We start from the raw sequence: 25,274 nt of genomic DNA, 5'->3' as shown, positions 1-25,274 counted from the left end.
CTGGGGGCCCATGCGCCTGTCATCGATGTCTATTATTTTAAATGCAATAAATCATTTTCACAGCAACCCTCCAAAAAGTAATTCATTTCAATATGTACTAGGAAGCTAAGTGTTTGTTTCTTGTGCTTCGGGAATGTGACTGAAAAATTGCCCCAGGCTTTGAAAAAAGTAACTGAAGTATACGGGGATATTGGTGAACAAGTGTGGTGGTTAAGGCTACGACGGAGCAATACTCAGATGTTCAAAAGCGCATATCAGACCGAGAGTCTAATGCTTCTTAGGTAGCTAGTTCTTTATTCGTTTTAGTTTAGAAAACAATCTCTCGTAGAAGCACAGTTATCAGGATGGTAAAAACAGTGTGGTTGCTATAGCAACATTGGGGAAACTGGGAAGAAGGGAGTGGTGCCTCGAATACAGCCGTTATGCAACATCTTTAATTGTGCCTCTCATCCTCCTTAATTGCCAGCCACAACACGTTATGGAAGGAGATTAACTGTATATGAAGCTCTGGGGACAGGTCGTCTGGATACTGGACAGCCAATAAATTGGCAGATGCAAACAGATCTTTATCTTTCGCATACAACAGTTCTTGCGGGCTTGAACATTCCCTGAAAATAAATCCATAAATATAATATCTGTCTGATTGCTGATACAGTGTGAGCACGATAAGGAGGTTGTCCATTCCTAGACTGCATAAAGGGGAACATTGATTCAACATACAACAACATTTAACAAAGTGTTTCGTCACCATTGTACTGTTTCCAGAATTTGGACATTTCTTGACAGTTTGCCTGTTTGTTATGTATGCTCCCCCATTTGTGAGGCGAGAGGGAGTTGAGAGTTGGTGGTCTGTGGTGAAATACCCCACAGCATCTTCCTATCCCATTAGTCAGATAGCTATCGGACACTCCTAGTCTGTCTGGCTCTTTAATGGACCAGTGATTCCTGCTCTGTGCTCTTGACAAAGGCATCTAGGAGAAGCATTAGGCACTGGCTGCTGTTTCTGTCATTCTGATTTTTTTTATGAAAACAAAGAATATACTGAAATTTTTCCTGGAGTGTGTCCCATCCTTATCATCTCTCTGATGACTCTAGCAGAGGATGGTGATGGGGGTTCATCCTGTAAAAGCTGTGTTCTTGTTGAAATAATCAAAGTGTCAAGTTGAACAATTCATGCCAGGGGTTTTCACAAACTACCTGAGAGAAATGGGAGCTTCTACCATTAACCAACCTTGTTTTGTGCTGGGAAAGGTTCTTACGCCATACTGGCTTGCCAAAATGACCTGTACCTGACCACATCCATAAAACTGCAGGGGTAAACAAAAACCTGCACTGAGAATACTTTAAATGGTTCATTCGTTGGTCAAGTGAAACTCCCCCAGATTGCACTGAGTTGAAGGAATGCAAGGAATTTGATGAGGCCCAGCTACAGTAAAAAAAATTAGAACTTAAGGAGGATCACAGAAACCACAATAAAAAATGTCAAAATATGTGCATGCAACATTGACCAGTCATCATATGTTTACAGTAATTGTGATTTCTTCTACTCAATTACTGTAAAAAGAATCCACCCTAGGATCAACACTTTTTGTGAACCTTCTTTGACGCTAGAGAAGTGTAAGCTGCTACCTCTTGGTTTAGGGCTTTCCAGAGAAAGACATTATTATCTCCCACTGGGCACAGACGTCAATTCAACGTCTATGCCACATTGGTTCAAGGTAATTTTATTGGTTTTAGTGCAGTTTGTTTTCATGTCAGGAATCATGGTCATAAACCAGTCCATCATCACAGACTTGACAACATGTTTTACAAATTTCTTTCTGGTCCACTATTAAAATAATGGAAAAATGGCATGTACGCTATTGCCTTACTGTCCCTTTTCCATGACTTAACCACACCTTAGTGTAACCTTTAAATGTTTAGTTTGTATAGTTTCTATAGTTTAGGCCCAAATGTGACAAAAGGGTGATTACTGGGTTTTCCTCTGTAAAATGTATAAAATAATATAAATACTGTCCACTGGATTTATTAACTTCACCCATGTATACCAAAACTTCCAGAAATGAAGGTCTTTGTGGGTGGCCTCTTATGAATGTGAAGTATGCCCTGGTACCAGAAAGATAAACTGAATATCACAGTTGATATGGAACGGCACATATTTACACCTAATTGCTCCGGAGGCCAATATGGTTAAGGTTTGGGAGGCCGTAGCTAGAACCACATGAAGCTGTCTGTCTGATTACCTGCTCTGAGCATGATGAGTACAAGGAAGTCATTTTTTACTATACTGACTGGAGGGGAACATTTATCATAGCTCCGCTAAGCAACAGTTGTTTCTTCACAACTGTATTGTACAGTATGTGGTCCCGAAAAACATGGAGGCCGGGATTCAACTGACTAGACTGCCTAATTCAACAACATTCAACAAAGCTTTGCTAAGTGTTTCTTCACCATTGTACTGTTTCCAGAATGTGACATTTTAATTCCACAGTTTGTTGTGTTACAGCCTGAATTTAAAATGTATTAAACATATTTTGCTTCACTGGTCTACACTCAATACCACATAATGTCAAAGTGGAATTATGTTTTTCAAATGTATAAAAAAATGTATTAAAAATGAAAAGCTGAAATGTCTTGAGTCATTAAGACAAGACCCCTTTGTTATGGCAAGCTTAAATAAGTTTAGGAGTAAACATTTGCTTAACAAGTCACATAATAAGTTGCATGGACTCACTGTGTGTGCAATAACATGATGTTTTGAATGACTACCTCATCTCTGTACCCCAAATATACAATTACCTGTAAGATCTATGTCGAGCAGTGAATTTCAAACACAGATTCAACCACAAAGACCAGGGAGGTTTTCCAATGTCTCGCAAATAAGGGCACCTATTGGTAGATGGGTAAATGTACAGAATGAACATATTCCAAAATGTGCATCCTGTTTGCAACAAAGTAATTCTGCAAAACAATGTGCAAAGCAAGTCACTTTTTGTCCTGAATATAAAGTGTTGTGTCTGAGTACCACTTTTTTTCCCATATTTTCAACATAGTGGTGGTTGCATCATGTTATGGATATGCTTGTAATTGTTCAGGACTGGGGAGTTTTTCCGCGTAAAAAAAAGAAACGGAATGGTGCTAAACACAGGCAAAATCCTAGAGTAAAACCTGGGCCCTCATTCATCAATGTTGCGTACGGACAGAAACGTTCGCAAACCATGCGTGCGATCATTTCTAAGCAAAGTGTGGGATTTATCCATTTGTACTTATACTTGAGAATGTGTGTAAATTTAAGTACACCTCTGACCATGCGTATGCACAGGAGGTTGTGGTAGAAAAGTCAAACTGCTAATGAAATACCATCCACCAGATGGAGAAAGGATTGACATACTGGATCAAATCATCACCTATGAAGAKAAAAGAMAATACATTAAATAGTTTATCCKCTTAAGCTACTAATAGTTTTCTCAGGGTGCTATCAAATTCATGAACATGAAACCATTTAAACCTAATTGAATAATAAAGATCAATTAGAAAGAGWGTGGAATGTAAGGTTGGAGGCAATTTAGTTAAACCAGTTAAATAATATAAAGCAACACTGAGGCATTGTGACTGGTCCAAAATGGRAAATCTTGCATTGCTGGAGGATCTGGCACAAGCTGCATTACGCAGGGAGCGTGTTTTCAATGAGCGTGCAGATTTTTTTGCTGAGAGCGACACTTGGCTTATTAGTAGATTTTGTTTTCTAAGGCATATTTTATTGTATCTCTGCAACCAACTCTCTCCGGTATTAAAAAGGGAGACGAAACGCATCAATGCCATCCCAGTGCGTACCCAAGTCCTCAGAGCCGAATATTGCCTGCAGTCCTTCATGGCACTATTTCATTGACCCCACAATACATACAGTTTCCGTACACTGCTGTGCAACAGGCCAGAGTGAAAAGGAATTTCCATACCATAGCTGGATTTCCCAATGTCATTGGAGCAATTGACTGCACCCACATCGCAATAAAAGCACCATCATTGAACAAATTCAACTTCGTCAACAGAAAAGGTTTCCATTCTGTCAATGTGCAGGTCATCTGTGATTCACATTTGGCTTTGTTGAATGTAGTGGCCAAATGGCCAGCTGGGACACACGATTCAGTCATTGTGCAGAACAGTTCAGTCGGCCTTAACCTCCAGGAAGGAGCTGTTGAGGATGGATGGCTTATTGGTAAGTGACTTATGTTTTATTTGCAAGGTTTTATTTGCAATGTTAGATCTATACTGAGAAACAATATCTGAATGTTGTGTTCATAACTGCAGGAGACCGGGGCTACCCATTAAAAACATGGCTGATGACTCCCCTCACAAACCCCTCAAACCAACAAGAGGCAAGGTACAACCAAGCCCACGCATGCACAAGAACAACAGCGGAGCACACCATAGGCCTGCTGAAAGGGCGTTGGCTGTGCTTGTCTGGGACAGGAGGCACACTGCAATACCAGCCTAGCAAGGTCAAATGCCATTAGGTGAATGTAATACAATGTGCAAATTCGTTTTTAGGTTTGCTACATCGTCAAGGCTTGCAGTGTGCTCCACAACATTGCAATCAAAAATGGCATTCCACTGAATGATACACCCAGACCCGATGAGCCCATGCCTGACAGGGAGTGTTTCCCACCACCCATAGCTCTGGCACTGAGGACAAGAGTCAATATCATACAACGGTTTTAAGGTATCTGTTATTGTAATCAAATCGACAAGGAAAACACATTTACATTGCACTAGAAATTATTGTCTCTCATGTTTGACACAATCAACAAGTTCTTTCAATGATTTATTTATCTTTCTCAGGCTGTAGCATACATCCTCCAGCTGCTGTTTGAGTCCAAGAATTGATGTGTTGATCTCTTCTTGTTGTTTCAAGACTGCGTCAGTCAAAACATGCGGTTCAGCTGAAGCGCTTGCCCAAAGAGGACACCCTTCTGGTAGGCCTGGGGATGAGGGGTCAGGCAAATCACCCACATCTGTCAAGATTTCATGTTTTGTTATTTGTGTTATGTTAATTTTGTTACATTTATTTTGTTATATTTGTTATATTTATTGTCAATACATTTTTTTTTAGATGTGGTCCATGTCTGAATATGGTTGCGAAAATAAAGCTTGTGTCACGCTCTGGCCATAGAGAGGCTTTTATTCTCTATTTTGGTTAGGCCAGGGTGTGACTAGGGTGGGCATTCTAGTTTCTTTATTTCTATGTTTTCTATTTCTTTGTTTTTGGCCGAGTGTGGTTCCCAATCAGAGGCAGCTGTCTATCGTTGTCTCTGATTGGGAATCATACTTAGGCAGCCTTTTTCCCACCTMTGGTTTGTGGGTAGTTATTTTCTGTTTAGTCTCTGTTACCTGACAGAACTGTTCAKTTTTTGTTTTGTTACTTTGTTCGAGTGTATTTTGTGAAATAAATTATCATGAACACTTGCTGCGCTTTGGTACACTCCTTCCGACGACAGGCGTTATAGCTTGACTTACCATCAGTTGGTGTGTCTGGTATTCCTTCAGGGTCTGAGAAAGGGTCCTCAGTATCACAATCACAAATGATGCCAGACACTGAGGTCTCTCCAATTATGCTGCCAATGTGCTGGTCCATAGCAGACAGTGAATAGTCACTCTGCCCTCCTACTGTTGCACTTATATCCCTTTTGTGGATTATTTTGTATTTTTTTTGCATATGTTTTCTAATCAAACCATTTCTTTTTAATTTTGAACTGTTCTGCACTCAGATGAGGCAGAATTCACCACAGCTCTAACCTGCTCCCAAGCAATTTTTTTAAATCTTATTTGTCAAGCCATTGCTGAGGGCTCCAAAAAGTATGGCCTGTTTTGCTTCCACTTCGGTGATCAAAAGTTCTCTTTCTGCATCCGAAATGTTTTTTTTCTTTGTCTTTTTTGATTTCTCCATGTTGGCGGACAGAAATTAGTGACATTTCTTGCAGCTTCAAAAGGAATGTTTGTGACCATAAATTGTCATTTAGGGCAGTTCTTTATGCAAATGAGACTTCACATGCACTAGCACAGTGTTAATAATGTGTCTGATTTATCAAGGCAAAATACTTACAGGTGTGTGTAAATCAAGCGTACGAGCAATTGATAAATACCGACTTTTTTGTACTTGCTAACATTCTACATTTTCTTCGTACGAGTTAATTTAGAAGCTTTTCTATGCAACATTGATAAATGAGGGCCCTGGTTCAGTCTGCTTTCCACCAGACACTGGGAGATGGATTCACCTTTCAGCAGGACAATAACCTGAAACACAAGGCCAAATCTACACTGGAGTTACTTACCAAGAAGACAGAGAATGAGTGACCAAGTGACAGTTTTGACTTAAATCTACTTAAAACAATCTATGGCAAGACCTGAAAATGATTGTCTAGCAATGATKAACAACCAATTTGACAGAGCTTGAAGAATTTTGAAAATAATAATGGGCAAATATTGCACATTATTGTTTTCCAGGTGTGGAAAGCTCTCAGAGACGTACCCAGAAAGACGCACATCTGTAATCACTGCCGAAGGTGCTTCTACAAAGTATTGACTCAGGGGTGTGAATACTTATGTAGATATTTCTGTTTGATTTTCAATACATTTGCAAACATTTCTAAAAACATGTTTTCAGTTTGCCATTATGGGTATTGTGTGTAGATGGATGAGATTTTTTTTTGTTTAATCCATTTTGAATTCAGGCTGTAACACAACAAAATGTGGAATAAGTAAATTGGTATGAATACTTTCTGAAGGCACTGTACTGTATGTCTGATTGCTAATACGAACATGATAAGTTCAAGGAGGTTGTTCATTACTAGACTGAATAAAGGGGAACATTCATTGTATTGTTCCCAGAATGGAACATTTTAAATCCATTAAAATCTCTCCCTTCCTCAACCTTTCCCTCAACATCAGCAAGAAAGGAGCTGATCGTGGACCACAGGAAATGGAGGGGTGAGCACACCCCCATCCACATCGATGGGGCTGTAGTGGAGGCGYTCGAGAGCCTCATGTTCCTCAGTGTCCACATCACTAGAGAATGAACATGGTCCTCACACACCCATGCAGTTTTGAAGAGGGCACGACAGCGCCTCTACCCCCTCAGGAGGTTGAAAAGATTTGACATGAGCCCTCAGATCCTCAAAAAGTTATACAGCTGCACCATTGAGAGCATCTTGGCTGGCTGCATCACCACTTGGTACAGCAACTGAAAGGCACCTGACCGCAAGGCGCTACAGAGGGTGGTGAGCAATGTTTATTTTAAGCTGCAAGGGGGCACACAGCTCCCCCAGGACTGCAGGTGCAGAAGAAATATCAGCACGCACGGAGAAGCAAGAAAATGAACTTCACTGAACTTCCTCAAGTTTTCACTGTTAGTTAACTATCAACAGTTCCCTTTACTGTGGGAATTGTGATCGAATCAACGCAATATTAGTCACTTTCAATGGAACATACCGAAACAAAACTAACTATGCAAGAGATTTTGTTGTAGGCAGAAAGCATCGGAGTAGGATTCTATTGTATTGAGATGACAGGAGTAGGATTCTATTGTATTGAGATGACAGGCACGACTCAGGCACATACTCTGCAGACCGGTGAGCCATAACCAATCAGAGTTGCAGTAGGCCTATATACAAATAGACCATTGCCATATACTGTATGGATGTGTGCCATCCACTTTGAACTGAACTTTTTTTACAGCATGAGTGGTCGTGAGTAGATGAGCTTGTTTTGAGATCAAAGCGAGAGCTATACTTTGTACATTTGTTTATATCCTTTGCTAGTTAGTGAGTTATTAACCCAGTTATAGATAATTCTGAAAAGCGAGTCAGGTAAAGAGCTTTTTTTTGCTTTAAAGGGGAAGTGTTGTATTTTGAGACAGGCTTGATTAAGCCAATAGGCAAAGAGTAGCATAATTTGTCTAATTCTCTGTAATAATGGTATGGGAATAATGATGCATTTATTTTGTAAATGGGTTTCTTGCATCAAACAACACAACAACATTGTCACCTCCTTGTCTGAAGGATAAGTAGATTAACAGGTTAATGTCAAGTCCTGCATGTTTTTTTCAAAAGTCTCATGGAATGTAGTCCTACATTGAACACCACACATTGGCTGATACTGTTTGCTGAATGATAGAACTCTTAGTTCCATGTTATAATGTTACGGGATGTATTTTCTCCATCGTTTTTGATGGTAGGCCATTCTGGTAGGCCTACATTATGATCAAATAGCCACAGTAGCCTACTTGACCACTGTTAAAACTAACTTAAAGCGGATACAGCCTCTGTGTTCACTGAAAAAGCACACCGGAAGTTGCACTGAATTTATACAATGCTCAAGTTTGCGCTCAGCAGACCTGACATTTTTGAGGGAACATTTGGGATGAGTACGGCCCTGTCACGCCCTGACCGTAGAGATCCTTTTTATGTCTCTATTTTCGTTGGTCAGGCCGTGAGTTTGGGTGGGCATTCTATGTCTGGTGTTCTATGTTGTCTATTTCTTTGTGCTTGGCCGTGTGTGGTTCTCAATCAGAGGCAGCTGTCTATCGTTGTCTCTGATTGAGAACCATACTTAGGTAGCCTGTTCCCACCTGTGTTGGTGGGTAGTTATTTTCTGTTTAGTGTTTGTCGTCACCTTACAGAACTGTTCGTTTGTCGTGTTGTTGTTTTGGTTAGAGTGTTCATATTTATTAAAATAACGTATTATGAATACTTACCACGCTGCACCTTGGTCCTCTTCTCCTTCTCCAGGCGACGTTCGTGACAGGCCCAGTATATCACTGGGGCGAAGCTCCCTGCCATCCAGGACCTCTATACCAGGCGGTGTCAGAGGAAGGCCCAAACAATTGTTAAAGAATCCAGGCTCCCAACCCATAAGCTGTTCTCTCTGCTACTGCACGGCAAGCGGTACCAGTGCACCAAGTCTGGAACCAACAGGACCCTGAACAGCTTTTACCCCCCAAGCCATAAGACTGCTAAACAAGATGGCTAAATAGCTAATGGCTTCCCGCTGCTGCTACTGTCTATCCTGTTGCCTAGTCACTTTAACCCTACGTATATGTACATACTGTAGCTACATCAATTACCTTGAACCCCTGCACATGGACTCAGTACTGGTACTTGCTGTACATAGCCATGTTATTTTTACTTGTCACTGTTATTCATTATTCACTGTGTATTTATTGTTCCTGCCACTATTTTTTTATTTTAATTCTTAACGCTGCATTGTTTAAAAATTACACATAAGTTAGCATTTCACTGTTCACCTGTTGTTAACAAAGCATGTGACAAATACAATTTGATTTGATCTGTCTGATTGCTTATTTGAGGATGACAAGTTCAAGGTCATTCGTTACTAGACTGACTAAAGGGGAACATTTATTCAACATTCAACAACATTTAACAACAAAGCTTTGCTAAGCAACAGCTGTCAAACAAGAGCTTGATTTGGATAGCCCATGTGCTTTTCTTCCATTGGGTCAGGTCACAATGACAGGATGCCATTTTGAAACAACACTTCTTCCGTATTTTGAGTTCAGACTCAGTGTTATTTAAGGTCTATGTGAATGCTTTTGTCAATAGTCATGTTTCCTTTACACAATGTTTCCGCCGTTATTTGTTTTCATCAAAATGTCACCACACAAGTAGCTCCTTGGCCATGTCTAAAGGAGCAGCGGCTTAAAAAAATTGACGTGCCCCAGTTTGAATTATGATATGGAGCAATTTTCGTGACAGTAACCAGGCTTCCATCCAACCTTTTTATGCGAGTAAAGTACATGTCGGATAAAAAATATAACAGGCCTTTTTGTCTTCTTTTAATTAGGCAAGTCAGTTAAGAACAATCTCCTATTTACAATGACAGCCTGGGAACAGTGGATTAACTGCCTTGTTCAGGAGCAGAACAACAGATTTTTGCCTTGTCAGCATGGGGATTCGATCTAGCAACCTTTCGGTTACTGGACCAACGCTCTGACCACTAGGCTACCTGCCGCCTGATGGAAAAGATTTCGGTAAACTTTCCAAATGTCGACAAAACAAAATATGGTAGACAAAGTGGGATCTTTTTGTATCGGTAAGATTAATTAATTATGCGATATGTCGGTTGAAATGCTTTTATGTGCATATCAAGTAAACTTGGAGTCACGCGATGACATGTGTGGTCCTCCTACTACGACTCGTCAGGAAAGCATGCAATTTATTAGGCTATAGATTAAACAAGTTATGATGAACTTAACAAAAAGTTTTATCTCAATCTCTTCATTCAAAGACTCAATCATGGACACTTACTGGCAGTTGTGGTGGCTTTGTGTGATGTATTGTTGTCTCTACCTTCTTGACCTTTGTGCTGTTGACTGTGCCCAGTAAAGTTTGTACCATGTTTTGTGCTGCTAACATGTTGTGTTGCTACCATGTTGTGTTGCTACCATGTTGTTGTTATGTTGTGTTGCTACCATGCTGTGTTGTCATGTGTTGCTGCCTTGCTATGTTGTTGTCTTAGGTCTCTCTTTATGTAGAGTTGTGTTGTCTCTCTTGTTGTGATGTTTGTTTTGTCCTATATTTGTATTTATTTATTTATTTTAATCACAGGCCCCGTCCCCGCAGGAGGCCTTTTGCCTTTTGGTAGGCCACCACTGTAAATAAGAATTTGTTCTTAACTGACTTAAGTAAAATAAATAGTTAAATAAAGGTTAATTTWTTTTWWWTTTTTTTTAACAAGGTGGTGGAAGTGCAAGGTGATGAGCTTAATGCTCCTTTCCAATAAATATCTAGGGTCTTATTCTGGTTACATGATCATTGGCTGCCGTTTGACAAATAAAAATTATCTTGTACTTTTGTCCATAATAATCTCATCATGTAAACTATACATGCACTCCAGCCAACTGCACACGGCTAGAGCAAACTTGCCAATATCAGAGTGGGCACACTCGCTATATAAGGCAACCTTTTTTTGTGAGAAAACCATCGGCAGAGTTGAAAATGCGATTGAAACCCATTTAACTTACATTTTCTGTTTGGTGGGAATTGAACAGCAAAAGGTATTTTTATGTGAATTACGTTATCACACACAACCTTTTATTTGTTAATTTGTTCGTTGGACACGGTGGGATGTTTTTGTGTCTCTAAAAATAATTATGTGAGAAATGGCAGTGGAAAAGCCTTTATTGCCAAATATTGACGTAAAAACCATCATATCGAAGTAAACCACAGAGTGGTGAAAGTGAAGGGTGATCTTATTCTAGTGGCATGATGATCGATGCTTGACTGCCATTTGACAAATAAAAATATCCATAATAATCTTACCACGTAGACAAGCCTACCAGCACATCCTAGCCGCACTGTATCTGCGAACTAATGGCTAGAGTGCACGTGCCAAGACCAGAGTAGGCACATTCGCTATTTAACACAACCGTTTTTTTGACAATACTATCGTATTGGGATGGAAACACATTGAACTTTAGATTTTTATTAGGTACATGAAAACTTAAGCAAAAAAGTAAAAGTAAACTTTATCACGCACAGATTTGTATCTGCAAGAAGTCAGTTTGGTGGAAACACACCACTGGTGGAGAAATATTATTTTATGTGGATTTTAGAATATTAGTATGAAAATCTGCGCCAATTGGATGGAAACATTGCTATCGAAAATAATATGTGGCATGATGGATTCCTGTATTGCAGAAGTGTTTCCCGCCAGTCCTCACAGGAAGTTATGAGATGACTGTTAAAAGAAGTGCTGACTCCATATATTTAAATATTAATAGCCAAAGCTATGCTCAGCTGAGTCCATAGATTTACTATTTGGCCATTTAACCATCCCAGAACGAGAAATCCAGCCCTTATAAAATGATTACACACATATCTCATAAACATACAGATGCTATAGGCTACTTCCACCCACGACTTTTATGATCTTAACCATCTCAAATAAGTTTCATTTCACATGTTCACTACTTAAAGGGGTAATCTGCAGTTCAAACGGTTACAAAGCGGCCCACCATTGAGGGATGGAGAAATGCAACCACTCTTAAACTCATGAACAGAGTTACTGTCACGATCGTTGAAAAGAGTAGGCCAAGGCGCAGCGTGCTTAGAGTTCCACATCATTTTAATAAACTTAAACTCACTGAACAAAACAACAAACCAACCGAAAGAACAAACAAAACGCTATACAACTAGCACTGACAGGCAACTAAACATAGACAAGATCCCAAAAAACACAAATGAGGAAATGGTACCTAAATATGATCCCCAATCAGAGACAACGATAAACAGCTGTCTCTGATTGGGAACCATATCAGGCCAACATAGACATACAAAAACCTAGACGACCTCCCCTAGTCACTATCACGCCCCAACCAACACAGAGAATAAACAGCTTACTATGGTCAGGGCGTGACAGTTACGGATGCTAGGACTGACCATCCATGATATCAAAAGTATAGTTTTGCAGATTTTTTGTTGTTGAGGCTATACAGTGTTTGTTTACATTTACATTGGTTACAAACAAAGAAATAAAACAAGCTTATATTTGGGGTTCTGGTGGGGTATAACTAAGCTCATGAGGCATCTATAAGTTATTCTTTAAGAATCAAACAGTATAATTAATTGAAAAGTCCAAAAATGGAGATTGCCCTATTAACTCTTTCAGTCATTGGCAAAATAAATCTGCCACCGATATTTCACTGTTTTCAATTAATTAATTCATGTTTGCCTGGTTTGCTCTGATGAATTGATATTTTCTCAGACTGTAAGTTAGTCAAATAACGTTCCATAGAGCTGGAAAGAAAAAAACGTTAACAAACTTAAAAGCCCTTATATGTCTTAAACACATTACAGAACCATCTAACTGTAGTTCACTACAATTTGTTCACCTGCACCCGAATGCTTCATTGTAGATTGGTAACATTTTCTCTGTCATCTCTGTTTCTTTCACGGAGCAAAGATGTTTAGGGACTGGGGGGGAAATGCAATAATTCTAAAATAAGCGGAAAGAGTTTCTGCGCAAGATGTCCAAATGACATCAGTTTGATCGGTTGAAAGGAAATAGAAAGCTGTGAAAACTACCCAACATGTTTTTCTGATCAAATTTCAGTTCAGCTTGAATGCATATTTGATGTATTTTATGTTGAAATACTATCAGCTTTTATGATGCTGATAAAGATAGCACCTCTACAGATATTATTTATCTGTGCAATCGCATAGTCTCAAGATGCTGAAAAAACAAACATATTTCTTCTCTCCTGTTCCCAAGTTTAGCCTACATTTGGTGTATATAATGCAAGAAATGCTTAATTCTGCAGGAGTTCATATTAAGGCTATGTGATTTCATTTTCCATTGAACCCATCTGAACAGTAGGCTACTGTTCCGTTGACGTGCAATAGGCCAATTTGAAGTACACATCTTGTGATTGTCTAATTTGGCATGTAGGCTATTTGGCGCCCGTACAGTTAGGCCCTATAGTTTAGGCTTAGGCACTAATGCCAAATAAGCTAAAATAATGAAAGAAAAACCTCAATATAGATATAAATTGCACAAGAATGAAAAATGTCTGGATTTTTTAAGGTATTGTTTTCTCTTATTCAACTTGGAGTCACGCCCTTCAATCACAAAATAAAACAGTGTATTAACATGGCAATTACATTACATTTACATGGTGATAACATTGGTAGAAGTATACATTCTTACTGTGACACCAGTTTGTGATTTCCATGACTGCACATTGACAAGTGGAAAATATCTAGCCTGGTCAAGCAGACTTACTGCTGCCATCGCGGTTTTACAGAATGGCCTTAACTATCTCTGTCATTTTTTTCTCAGTTGAAAAAAATGTAATAATGATACGAATATATTTTTTGTACACAATAAAGAAAACCAATTACGGGTCCAAATCGAAATATTGCTCACAGCGTTGATCAAAGCTCAGAACGCTGATATTCTTGATCTGACTGAGTTCTAATCGCACCTGCTTCTTTGCGAACAAGCGGAATCATGAACAGTGGTTTGTTCGTGTTGTTCACCTGTGTCCCCCTGATTTGCATCCCATATTTGCCTTTTTAGCAGCACATTCACCACTCTCTCAAACTGCTAACGCCGCCCTCGCTAGGCAGGACCTGAGACTTGAAATGAACTACTACAGCTCGAATATTGTAAGTGCGCTCTACTCATGGTGGTTCTGAGTCTGAGTATCCATAGCAACAGCTCCGCCCTGGCTACTCGGCTCAGTGAAGAGACATGAGACAGCAGTTAGCTACTTTTCGTTACTCTAAACTCAAAACAAACAAAACTCCTGTCTTATATTTGACGAGGTTGAGGCATTTCTGACACCATGTTATGATCTTAGTCAGATATGTCTGTACTGCGCAGCAGAGCATGCGCAAATGGCTCAGCTTCAAACGGTTAGTGATCAATTTAGTGATACCCGAGCCCTGCCCGTACCTTAGTTATTGATACCTGAGCTCTACCCGGCCCTAACCCCATGTATAATGTTGGGCCGGTCGGGCTCGGATAAGGTAGCAGAGCTTTAACTTGCAGTCGACTCAAGTAGGCAAAAGACAATGTTAAAACCCTCCCGTGACTCCTGCTGTGCCAACAGCCATCCCCTCGCCCCCAAAAAACAACTCTGAGAATGAGTGCACAACTGGTAGGAAATAGTCACCTATAGATATCAGTCGGTCAGGTGGCTAGCTGCCGGCAGAGACTTCTATTGCAGAAACATTGAAGGGCTCTGGCTAGTATTACTTAGCCAGCTAGAAGGATGAAGTAAGAAGCGAACATTAAACAGAGCCTACCTACCCAGAAGGAGAAAAAAAAAGCTACTAAGTTATCAAAATAACTTTGCTTTACAGAGAGGCTACTGAGACAGACAGTGATGTGGTGCTCAGTGGTGAGGCAGGCTACAATGCATGCAGCCTGCCTTGGGGTCATAGGCCCTGAGAAAATCTGTCTTATCTAAAGGAAAAATATATAATAAGATACACTAAATGGCCAAAAGTATGTGTACACCTGCTCGTTGAACATATCATGAGCAATAATATGGAGTTGGTCCTCCCTTTTGCTGCTATAACAGCCTATAACAGTTTGGAACCACCAAGACTCTTCCGAGTGCTGGCCGCCCGGCCAAACTGAGCAATCGGGGGACAAGAGCCGATGGTCACTCTGACAGAGCTATAGAGTTCCTCTGTGGAGATGGGAGAGCCTTCCAGAAGGACAACCATATCTGCAGCACTCCACCAATCAGGCCTTTATGGTAGAGTGGCCAGACAGATGCCACTCCTCATTAAAAGGCACATGACAGACCGCTTGGAGTTTGCCAAAAAGCACCTAAAGGACTCTCGGACCATGAGAAACAAGATTATCTGGTCTGATGAAAACAAGATTGAGCTCCTTGGCTTGAATGCCAAGCGTCACGTCTGTAAGAAGCCTGGTACCATCCACACGGTGAAGCATGGTGATGGCAGCAACATGCTGTGGATATGTTTTAAAGCGGCAGGTACAGGGAGACCAGTCAGGATCGAGGGAAAGATGAACAGAGCAAAGTACAGAGAGATCTTTGATGAAAACCTGCTCCAGAGCGCTCAGGACCTCAGACTGGAGTGAAGATCCACCTTCCAACAGGACAACGACCCTAAGCACACAGCCAAGACAGCGCAGGGGGGGCTTCAGGACAAGTCTCTGAATGTCCTTGAGTAGGCCAGCCAGAGCCCAGACTTGATCTCGATCTAACATCTCCGGAGAGACCTGAAAATAGCTGTGCAGCGCCACTCCCCATCCAACCTGACAGAGATTGAGAGGACCTGCAATGAACAATGGGAGAAACTTCCCAAATACGGGTGTGCCAAGCTTGTAGCGTCATACCCAAGAAGACCCGAGGCTGTAGTCGCTGCCAAAGGTGCTTCAACAAAGTAATGAGTAAATGGTCTGAATACTTATGTAAATGTAATATTTCAATTTAATTAGCAAACATTTCTAAGAACCTGTTTTTGCTTTGTCATTTTGGGGTACTGTGTAGAGACAGATGAAGGGGGAAAAACATCTTAATCCATTTTAGAATAAGGCTGTAATGTAACAAAATGTGGATAAAGTCAAGGGATCTGAATACTTCCGAATGTATGTATATATATATATATATATATATATATATATATATATATATATATATATATAGTACCAGTCAAAAGTTTGGACACACCTACTCATTCAACGTTTTTTCTGTATTTTTACTATTTTCTACATTAGATAACACATATGGAATAATGTAGTAACCAAAAAATGTTTATATTTTAAATTCTTCAAAGTAGCCACCCTTCGCCTTGATTACAGCTTTGCACACTCTTGGCATTCTCTCAACCAGCTTCATGAGGTAGTCACCTGGAATGCATTTCAATTAATAGGTTGCCTTCTTTGTGGAATTTCTTTCTTCTTAATGCGTTTGGGTCAATCAGTTTTCTTTGTGACAAGGTAGGGGTGGTATACAGAAGATAGCCCTTTTTGGTAAAGGTCCAAGTCCATATAATGGCAAGAACAGCTCAAATAAGCACAGAGAAATGACAGTCCATCATTCTTTTAAGACATGAAGGTCAGTAAATGTGGAAAATTTCAACTTTGAAWTTTTTTTCAAGTGCAGTTGCTATAACCATCAGGCGCTATGATGAAACTGGCTCTCATGAGGACCACCACGGAAAGGAAGACCAAGAGTTACCTCTGCTGTAGATCATAAGTTCATAAGAGTTAACTGCACCTCAGAAATTGCAGCCCAAATAAATGCTTCACAGTTCAAGTAACAGACACGTCTCAACATCAACTGTTCAGAGGAAACTGTGTGAATCAGGCCTTCATGGTCGAATTTCTGCAAAGAAACCACTACTAAAGGACACCAATAAGAAGAAGAGACGTGCTTGGGCCAAGAAAAATTAGCAATGGACATTAGACCAGTGGAAATCTGAAATCTTTGGTCTGATGAGTCCAAATTTGAGATTTTTGGTTCCAACTGCTGTGTCTTTGTGAGATGTAGAGTAAGTGAACGGATGATCTCTGCAAGTGTGGTTCCCACTGTGAAACATGGAGGAGGAGGTGTGATGGTGTGGGGGTGCTTTGCTGGTGACACTGTCAGTGATTTATTTAGAATTCAAGGCACACTTAACCAGCATGGCTACCACAGCATTCTGCAGCAATACACCATCCCATCTGGTTTGTGCTTAGTGGGACTATCATTTGTTTTGGGCAATGACCCAAAACACACCTCCAGGTTGTGTAAGGGATATTTGACCAAGAAGGAGAGTGATGGAGTGCTGCATCAGATAACCTGGCCTCCACAATCACCCGACCTCAACCCAATTGAGATGGTTTGGGATGAGTTGGACCGCAGAGTGAAGGAAGAGCAGCTAACAAGTGCTCAGCATATGTGGGAACTCCTTCAAGACTGTTGGAAAGGCATTCCTCATGAAGATCATTGAGAGAATGCCAAGAGTGTGCACAGCTGTCATCAAGGCAAGGGGAATCTAAAATATATTTTGATTTGTTTAACGATTTTTTGGTTACAACATGTTTCCATATGTGTTATTTCATAGTTTTGAGGTGTTCACTATTATTCTGCAATGTAACAAGGGATAAGCTAATGTTTTTTGCCATTTTCTTTAATAAAAGGTAGGCCTGCGACATACCCTCTCATACCCCCTCAATTTGAGTCTTGCTTTTAACTTAACAGCCGTTCACTGACTCGGAGGTAGGATATTTATAGAGTGCATGGTGGATGGAGGAATTGACCGACAAATCCATGGATATAGCAGCTTGTAGCCTAATTTTYTGTGTCAAACAGGTAAGCCTACCTCCTTTTTCTTAAATAGGAATAAATAGACTCCAACACAAAGCCCTCTTGTCATTAGTAATGTCTAATTAAAATGAAGACGGTTGAAATGAATTATGCCAACTTGAATTTGCCTACATTCAGCACCATGAGCTGTCCACATCCGATTGATTGTGCAGCGACTGCTGCTTCAAGTTTCAGAACAACAATGTAAGTTACTTGAATCTGGCTTGTGGTGAGGTCAATAACTCTGCTAAATACATCATGGGCAAGAAACATATTGTTTTTATTCAAACCAAGCTATCAAAGTTGACTTTCGGTCCTCCTTCTCATCTTCGATCTCAGTCTCAAACTGAACAGAGCATAGGGCTTAGGCCATAATATGTCAGAGTCAAGGCCCGCGGGCCACATCCGGCCCGCGAGAAGGTTTTTTACGGCCCCTGGGATGATCTTGATTTATTATTAGAACCAGCCCGCAGACTGCAGCAAGCCGGCAGCCCGCAGATCTTTTTACACGCACCAATACTACATTTCCCACAATGCAACGGTGAGCTCTCTACCAGTGCGTTCCCAACGGCCACAGTTGGCTGATAAAATAGGTATGCTGCCGCTGACTTCGACGCCGATTTGCTGACTTGAAGCACAAAAAAGCAGGTTGGAACTGCTCGGTAACCCATTTGCTGTTGACGTGGAAAGCTCACCACCAAACCTCCAAATGGAGTTGATTGACCTCCAATGCAATGATGCACTGAGGGCAAAATTATGCAGCAGTGGGTGCTGCGGAGTTCGCCCGTTTCCTCCCCGACACAATGCCCCAGCTGCGCATCCAGGCTGCTCAAACGTTGTCTATTTTGGCAGCACATACCTGTGTGAACAACTGTTTTCTTTGATGAACCTGAACAAAACATCACACAGAAGTCACTTACTGCTGAACACCTCCACTCAATTCTGAGATTTCCTCAGCTCAGAGGCCCTTACCCGAACATTGATGAACTTGTGGAAAAGATGGGACACCCACCAAGTATCACCCTCCAACCTCAAACAAGTGAACATTACTGTGCAATCACATATTTAGAGTTTTTACTCAGTTCAAGTTTAAAAGTTAAAGTTTAATATTTGTTTTCACTGCATGTTACTTCTCCTTAAACAAAGTGTTGTTTTTGATAATAGATTTTTGCAACTTTATTTTATTGTATTTCAATCCAATTAATAATTTAAAAAAATATTTCAGTTGAGTGGATGAGTAGAAAATTGCTATTATTGTTTTTTTCTTTGAAGGTAAAATTTAGCCCACTTTTGCTAAAATAGAAAATATAGGCTACTGATGGTGCCTTGAATACCGTTTCTTTCATTTAATGTTCATGTTATGGGGATTTTTATATAAAGGAAATTTGTCTTTTGTGTCTGTATGAAAATTAAAGATTACTGACAGAGCCATAAGAAAAATATTGCCTTATTTATCTGATCATATTGGAATATATTTGTTAGCGTTTTCAGTAGGTTCAATTAGTTCACCTAGACTATATGCGTCATTTAAAAAATGTTCAATGACATTCAAACAGTCCGGCCCTCGGCTTGTAGCTAAATTTTTTATTGGCCCTCCGTCCATTTGACTTTGACACCCCTTGCTATAGGCTATAAGACTAGACATAATAAACAAAACAAATTCTGAAGAAACCTTTGACTTCACTCCTGAACTACCACCATAGCCCTACCCAGCACAGCCATTGTTTAAGCAGCACAACAACAAAAAAAGTTTTAGACAAGCAAGAGCAGAGCAGACCGCGGCTCAGGGTTGGAATGTCCATTGCCGTGTATAATGCAGCCTCYTTTTATTTACACCTTCCCAGCAGCTATATTAAAAATATGCCTTTACACTTAGTAACCTATAGACTATAGACTATGGATCATTTGATTGAGACCACAATAACTAGCCTATAGGCGCAATTGATATTGTGCGCCCAGCGGAGAATCAGAGATGAGAGGCGGCATCGGGCACACATCGACATATAGCCAAATAAGCAACTCATTCTAAAAGACTGATTATAAATTACAAATCACATGACCCTCCTCTGGACTGAAATTGAAAAAGCATGACTCTCCCCTAAGCATGACTCTCCCCTGGTCAAGGTGGAAAGACGATGTGGATTGTTCCTGCATTCCTCGATTACATCTATAAATCTGTGTGAATTATGTCACCACCTTACGACCTTCAAGACAGGATGACTTGAAACGCCAGGCTAGCCAAGCAAACCATCCCAACCAGTCCATTCTGGAAACATGTTTATAATATAGAGACATGCTGTCACAATGACTGGCCTGGTGCCTCCTATTTGAGTCATGTGTGATGTGTATGGATGATCAACCAAGGAATGCTAGCAACAGGCATTACKTGTTTTGGAGAAAAGGTTGAGAACAGTGTAGCATGTACAATGCAAAATGTACAGTAGATCATGGAAATGCATAGGTACTCTCTTAGGGAAAAAAGGTGATATCTAGAACATAAAAGGGTTCTTTGGCTGTCCCAATAGGAGAACCCTTTGAATAACCCTTTTTGGTTCCAGGTYGAACCCTTTCCACAGAGGGTTCTACATGTAACCCAAAAGGGTTCAACCGGGAACCAAAAAGGGTTCTACCTGGAACCAAAAATGGTTATCCTATGGGGACAGCCAAAGAACCTTTTTTTTTTTAAATGCATGCATTTTTTCTGAGAAGGTTTTAAGGTCTTAGTTGACATACTGTGTGCGATTCAAACCCTCGTCACCCACAAAGTGACACTTATCAGAAACAATTGGATGAGACATAAGAAGTTATATGTTCAGTACTATGTGAAATGTGAAATGTGAAATTCAATCATGTTATATCTGTTATGAGCAAAATAACTGGAAAATAACTCTCTGTTTTGAATGTGGTGCTGACTAACACAGAATAAACCTGAACTCGCAAAATAAATGAAAGTCACCACTCTCCTATTCATTGCAGTTTGTCTCGGGCTTCATCGGACTGTGAAATTGAGTCCAAGGGATGAAATAAGCCACAAACAAAAACTAGGACATTCAATTCCAGCTGAAAAGGTGTTTATTTCAAGGTTTTAGACAGCATCTCTTGTTCACATTCAGAACCACTGCGGAAGGAAGCATCTTGGCTGAGGACTCCCATCACTCTGGATGTTTGAAATGGCCTCTTACTGCTCACACCACACACACACACACACACACACACACACACACACACACACACACACACACACACACACACACACACACACACACACACACACACTTTCTCTCTTGATCCTTCTCCATCATGGGGCTTGCACCCAAACTCTACTCAATAGGCATTATGCGTCTCAGTTGGGGGTCGGCACAGTTACAGTGGCCCTCAGGAAAGTAGGTTAAAAACATTAGCAGGTCTGTTAGATGGAGTGAAAATGGCCCCCAACCCCCCATCAGTGTTTTAAATGAAAATAACATATGACCTTTTCAAACAGCACCTGCAAAGCAGTTTTTCTGCTGTTCTGTGGCTCAGCGATACGTTGGGGTTAGGTAGGGCCAGCTCGAGACATGATGCATGGATGATAGATGTTATCTAGTACAGCATAGGAACATATGTGGCTAGGTTGAAGAATGAATAAGAAATGTCAACTTAGGTTCTACTTGGAAAAAAGTTAGTATTTTTAAACAGTTTCTAAAAGGTTTGTCACTTCATCAATCTTTCTGTCTTTATGTTATGTTGCACATGTTGGACATATTTACAGTAGTGCTCTAGTCTTATTATTCAGGTAGGCCAAGTTTCTGTTTGCAAGCATAATGCTTCACGTGTACGCATTAGTGTTTTACCAATAAAACGTTTACTTTAAACTACAGAATTAAGATCAAAACATAAAGATAATGTAATTATATTATTGACTAGGTTTTATGGTTTTACAGTCCTGTCCCCACCAGTAGAAAAATAAATAGCTAGTCTAATGTGGCTATAGATCCTCTACACACTAAGCATAACCTGTATTTAGTAGTATTTTGAGATTCTTCCTCTGAACTCCAAATGACATGTAACTGCCAATGATAACGATTATGAACTGAGAGATGGTCTCTAATAGAGGTGCTTTATGAGCTGTAACTGAATAAAGACAGATTTTCTCGGTGACAGATTGGCTAAAAAAGATAGACCAAATGAATAAAGGTGTCAACAATCACCCGAGGATGGTTTAAAACAACACTGCTCATGCGGATATCTTAGACTATGTACTATCTTTGACCATGTCGAGCTCTCTGTGTGGATATCACTGTTTAGATACTTTGTCTTCTTGGCCAAAGAGCTTGTGAGAGGAGCGCAAAGTCTGTCTCTATCGCACAGCAGGATGATGAACACCTCGCCCAGCGACTGACTGACAAAATCCAGACCCTCCGACCAGACCGACAGACAGACAGACAGACAGACAGAGGGAGGCTGAGTAATGTTGTAGTACTGCTTTACAAGGGAAGTGTTTGTGGAGTGGGGGTTGGCTTGGAACCATTCCAGGCCTGTTTTGTGAGAAAGTAGCTAGGCTTCAGTCCAGGGAAAGGCAGCCAAACAGAACAGTGTCTCAGGATGTCATTAGGGGGCCACTATACAAAAAATGCCATAGCGGCCGCCATACGGAGACATTATGCTGCAAGCATACTAACCACCTCAATACCTCAATGCTAACCATTACATAATGATCTGTTAATCCCCACAGCTGTGGATAATATGATATGGATGATATGTATAGGATAATAATATTGATGTAAATTGGCCAATATGATTTAATTTAGCTAGACAATGTAATGTATCATGTATACTGTATTCCCTGTTTCAATTGACGGGTTGAAACAGGCTATGGTTCTCTWAAAGGCTATATTCTCTGTTCTACTGCCAAGTTGACGGTTTGTGGCATTGGCACCATTGATTGCCAAGTTGAGTGAATGGACAGAACTTGTACTACTGTACGCAGATGAACAACTCAAGTATTCAATGGACTTCAGGTAGAAGGACACAAAGCTGGTACTAAAGCTTGTTGTAGCCACCCAGAGAATTACCTTGGGATCAACTTTAGCAACTATAGAACAAAATGCATTGAAGCTCTCTTTTGGCTGTCAATGTGGATTTTTCGTGGCAGTCCCGTTCAGTCACCTGCACAGACATGGCACTACCTGTGCAGACAATGTGGTCTCAGAGCATATCATATTATTTTGTCAGTAAAATCAAGACGCTCCATGTAGTGTGATATGTTACATTTCGTATGGTATGTATTCATTTGTGGATGTCCATCATCCATTTTGTATGATATTTTATGAATTATAATTCGTACAATATGTTACAACTTGCAATTCATGCAATATGTAACAAATGTGCAAAACGTATGATATGTTAAAAATTCCAATTTATTGTGGCTAACGTTAGCTAGGTGGATAATGCTAACATTAGCTAACTCTAGGGGTTAGGAGTTAGGTTAAAGGGTTTATTAAGGTTAAGGTCAGGGTTAGAGCAAGGGTTATCTAAAAGGGTGAATGTTAGGGGAAGAGTTAGCTAGTAAGTAAATGCAAAGTTCCTAATTATCTTTGGGTTGCTAGACATTCATATTATACACTTACCATCCACCCGACCAACCACCCTCCTTTTGTTTTTTCCTTAAGTAACCTTCTTTCTTGTGTAACCATACCAAACGTAACATATCATATTAATTTGAGTGTCCCGGATTTACGTTTACTATGTTACTTTTAGTCTATGAGACCAGTCTGTTGCAGAGCACATGCCCCTTTGCCCTTCCTGTCACGCCCTGACCTTAGAGATCCTTTTTATATCTCTATTTTGGTTTGGTCAGGGCGTGAGTTGGGGTGGGCATTCTATGTTTTATATTTCTATGTGTTTGGCAGAGTGAGTTATCAATCAGAGGCAGCTGTCTATCTTTGRCTCTGATTGAGAACCATACTTAGGTAGCCTCATCCCACCTGTGTTTTGTGGGTAGTTGTTTTCTGTCTCTGTAACTGCACCAGACAGAACTGTTTCGTGTTGGTCTATTTTTGTTATTTTGTCTTAGTGTTCTGAGTTAAAATAAATAATAACATGGACACTTACCACGCTGCGTTTTGGTCCGATCTTGACTACTCTTCATCAGACGAAGAGGATCGTTACACTTCCAGTCTCCAAAGTGCCCTTTTGGGTGGTGGTATAATTTCCCCCAAATATTTTGGGTATAAATGTTTTTGCACTACCAGCAAGTCGTTGTCAAGTTGATCTGCTTGTTGATCTGCTCACAAGCAGTTGTGCCTTTTTCCCTGTCTGCCCTGTACAAAGATTGTGCTGTGCCAGGTATCCAAACATGCATGGCTTGAGAGATGTGGTKACTGGTCCAGTGTATCTAACTTACAGTGGTGGAAAAAGTACCCAATTGTCATACTTGCATAAATGTTTTGATACCTTAAAGAAAGTTACTCAAGTAAAAMTGAAAGTAAGCCAGTAAAATATCACTTGAGTAAAAGTCGAAAAGTATTTGGTTTTGAATATAATTAAGCATCAAAAGTAAATGTAATTGGTAAAATATACTTAATTATCGAAAGTAAAGTATAATTAATTTAAAATCCCTTAAATTAATCAAATCAAATTGTATTTGTCTCATGCGCAGAATACAACAGGTACAGACCTTACTGTGAAATGCCTACTTACAAGCCCTTAACCAACAATGCAGTTAAGAAAAATGGAGTTAAGAAAATATTAATTAAATTAACTAAAGTAATAAAAAAGTAACACAATAAAATAACAATAATGAGGCTATATACAGTGGGGAGAACAAGTATTTGATACACTGCCGATTTTGCAGGTTTTCCTACTTACAAAGCATGTAGAGGTCTGTAATTTTTATCATAGGTACACTTCAACTGTGAGAGACGGAATCTAAAACAAAAATCCAGAAAATCACATTGTATGATTTTTAAATAATTAATTTGCATTTTATTGCATGAGCATAATAGGTATTGAACAGCCTACAACCATAAGAATTCCGGCTCTCACAGACCTGTTAGTTTTTCTTTAAGAAGCCCTCCTGTCTTCCACTCATTACCTGTATAACTGCACCTGTTTGAACTCGTTACCTGTATAAAAGACACCTGTCCACACACAATCAAACAGATTCCAACCTCTCCACAATGGCCAAGACCAGAGAGCTGTGTAAGGACATCAGGATAAAATTGTAGACCTGCACAAGGCTGGGATGGGCTACAGGACAATAGGCAAGCAGCTTGGTGAGAAGAAAACAACTGTTGGCGCAATTATTAGAAAAATGGAAAGAAGTTCAAGATGACGGCAATCACCCTCGGTTCTGGGGCTCCATGCAAGATTTCACCTCGTGGGCATCAATGATCATGGAGGGAAGGTGAGATCAGCCCAGAACTACACGCAGGACCTGGTCAATGACCTG

Source organism: Salvelinus sp. IW2-2015, linkage group LG19 (genome assembly GCF_002910315.2).
Source record: "Salvelinus sp. IW2-2015 linkage group LG19, ASM291031v2, whole genome shotgun sequence".
NCBI lineage: Eukaryota > Metazoa > Chordata > Actinopteri > Salmoniformes > Salmonidae > Salvelinus > Salvelinus sp. IW2-2015.
Note: the sequence above shows the minus strand (reverse complement) of the source record.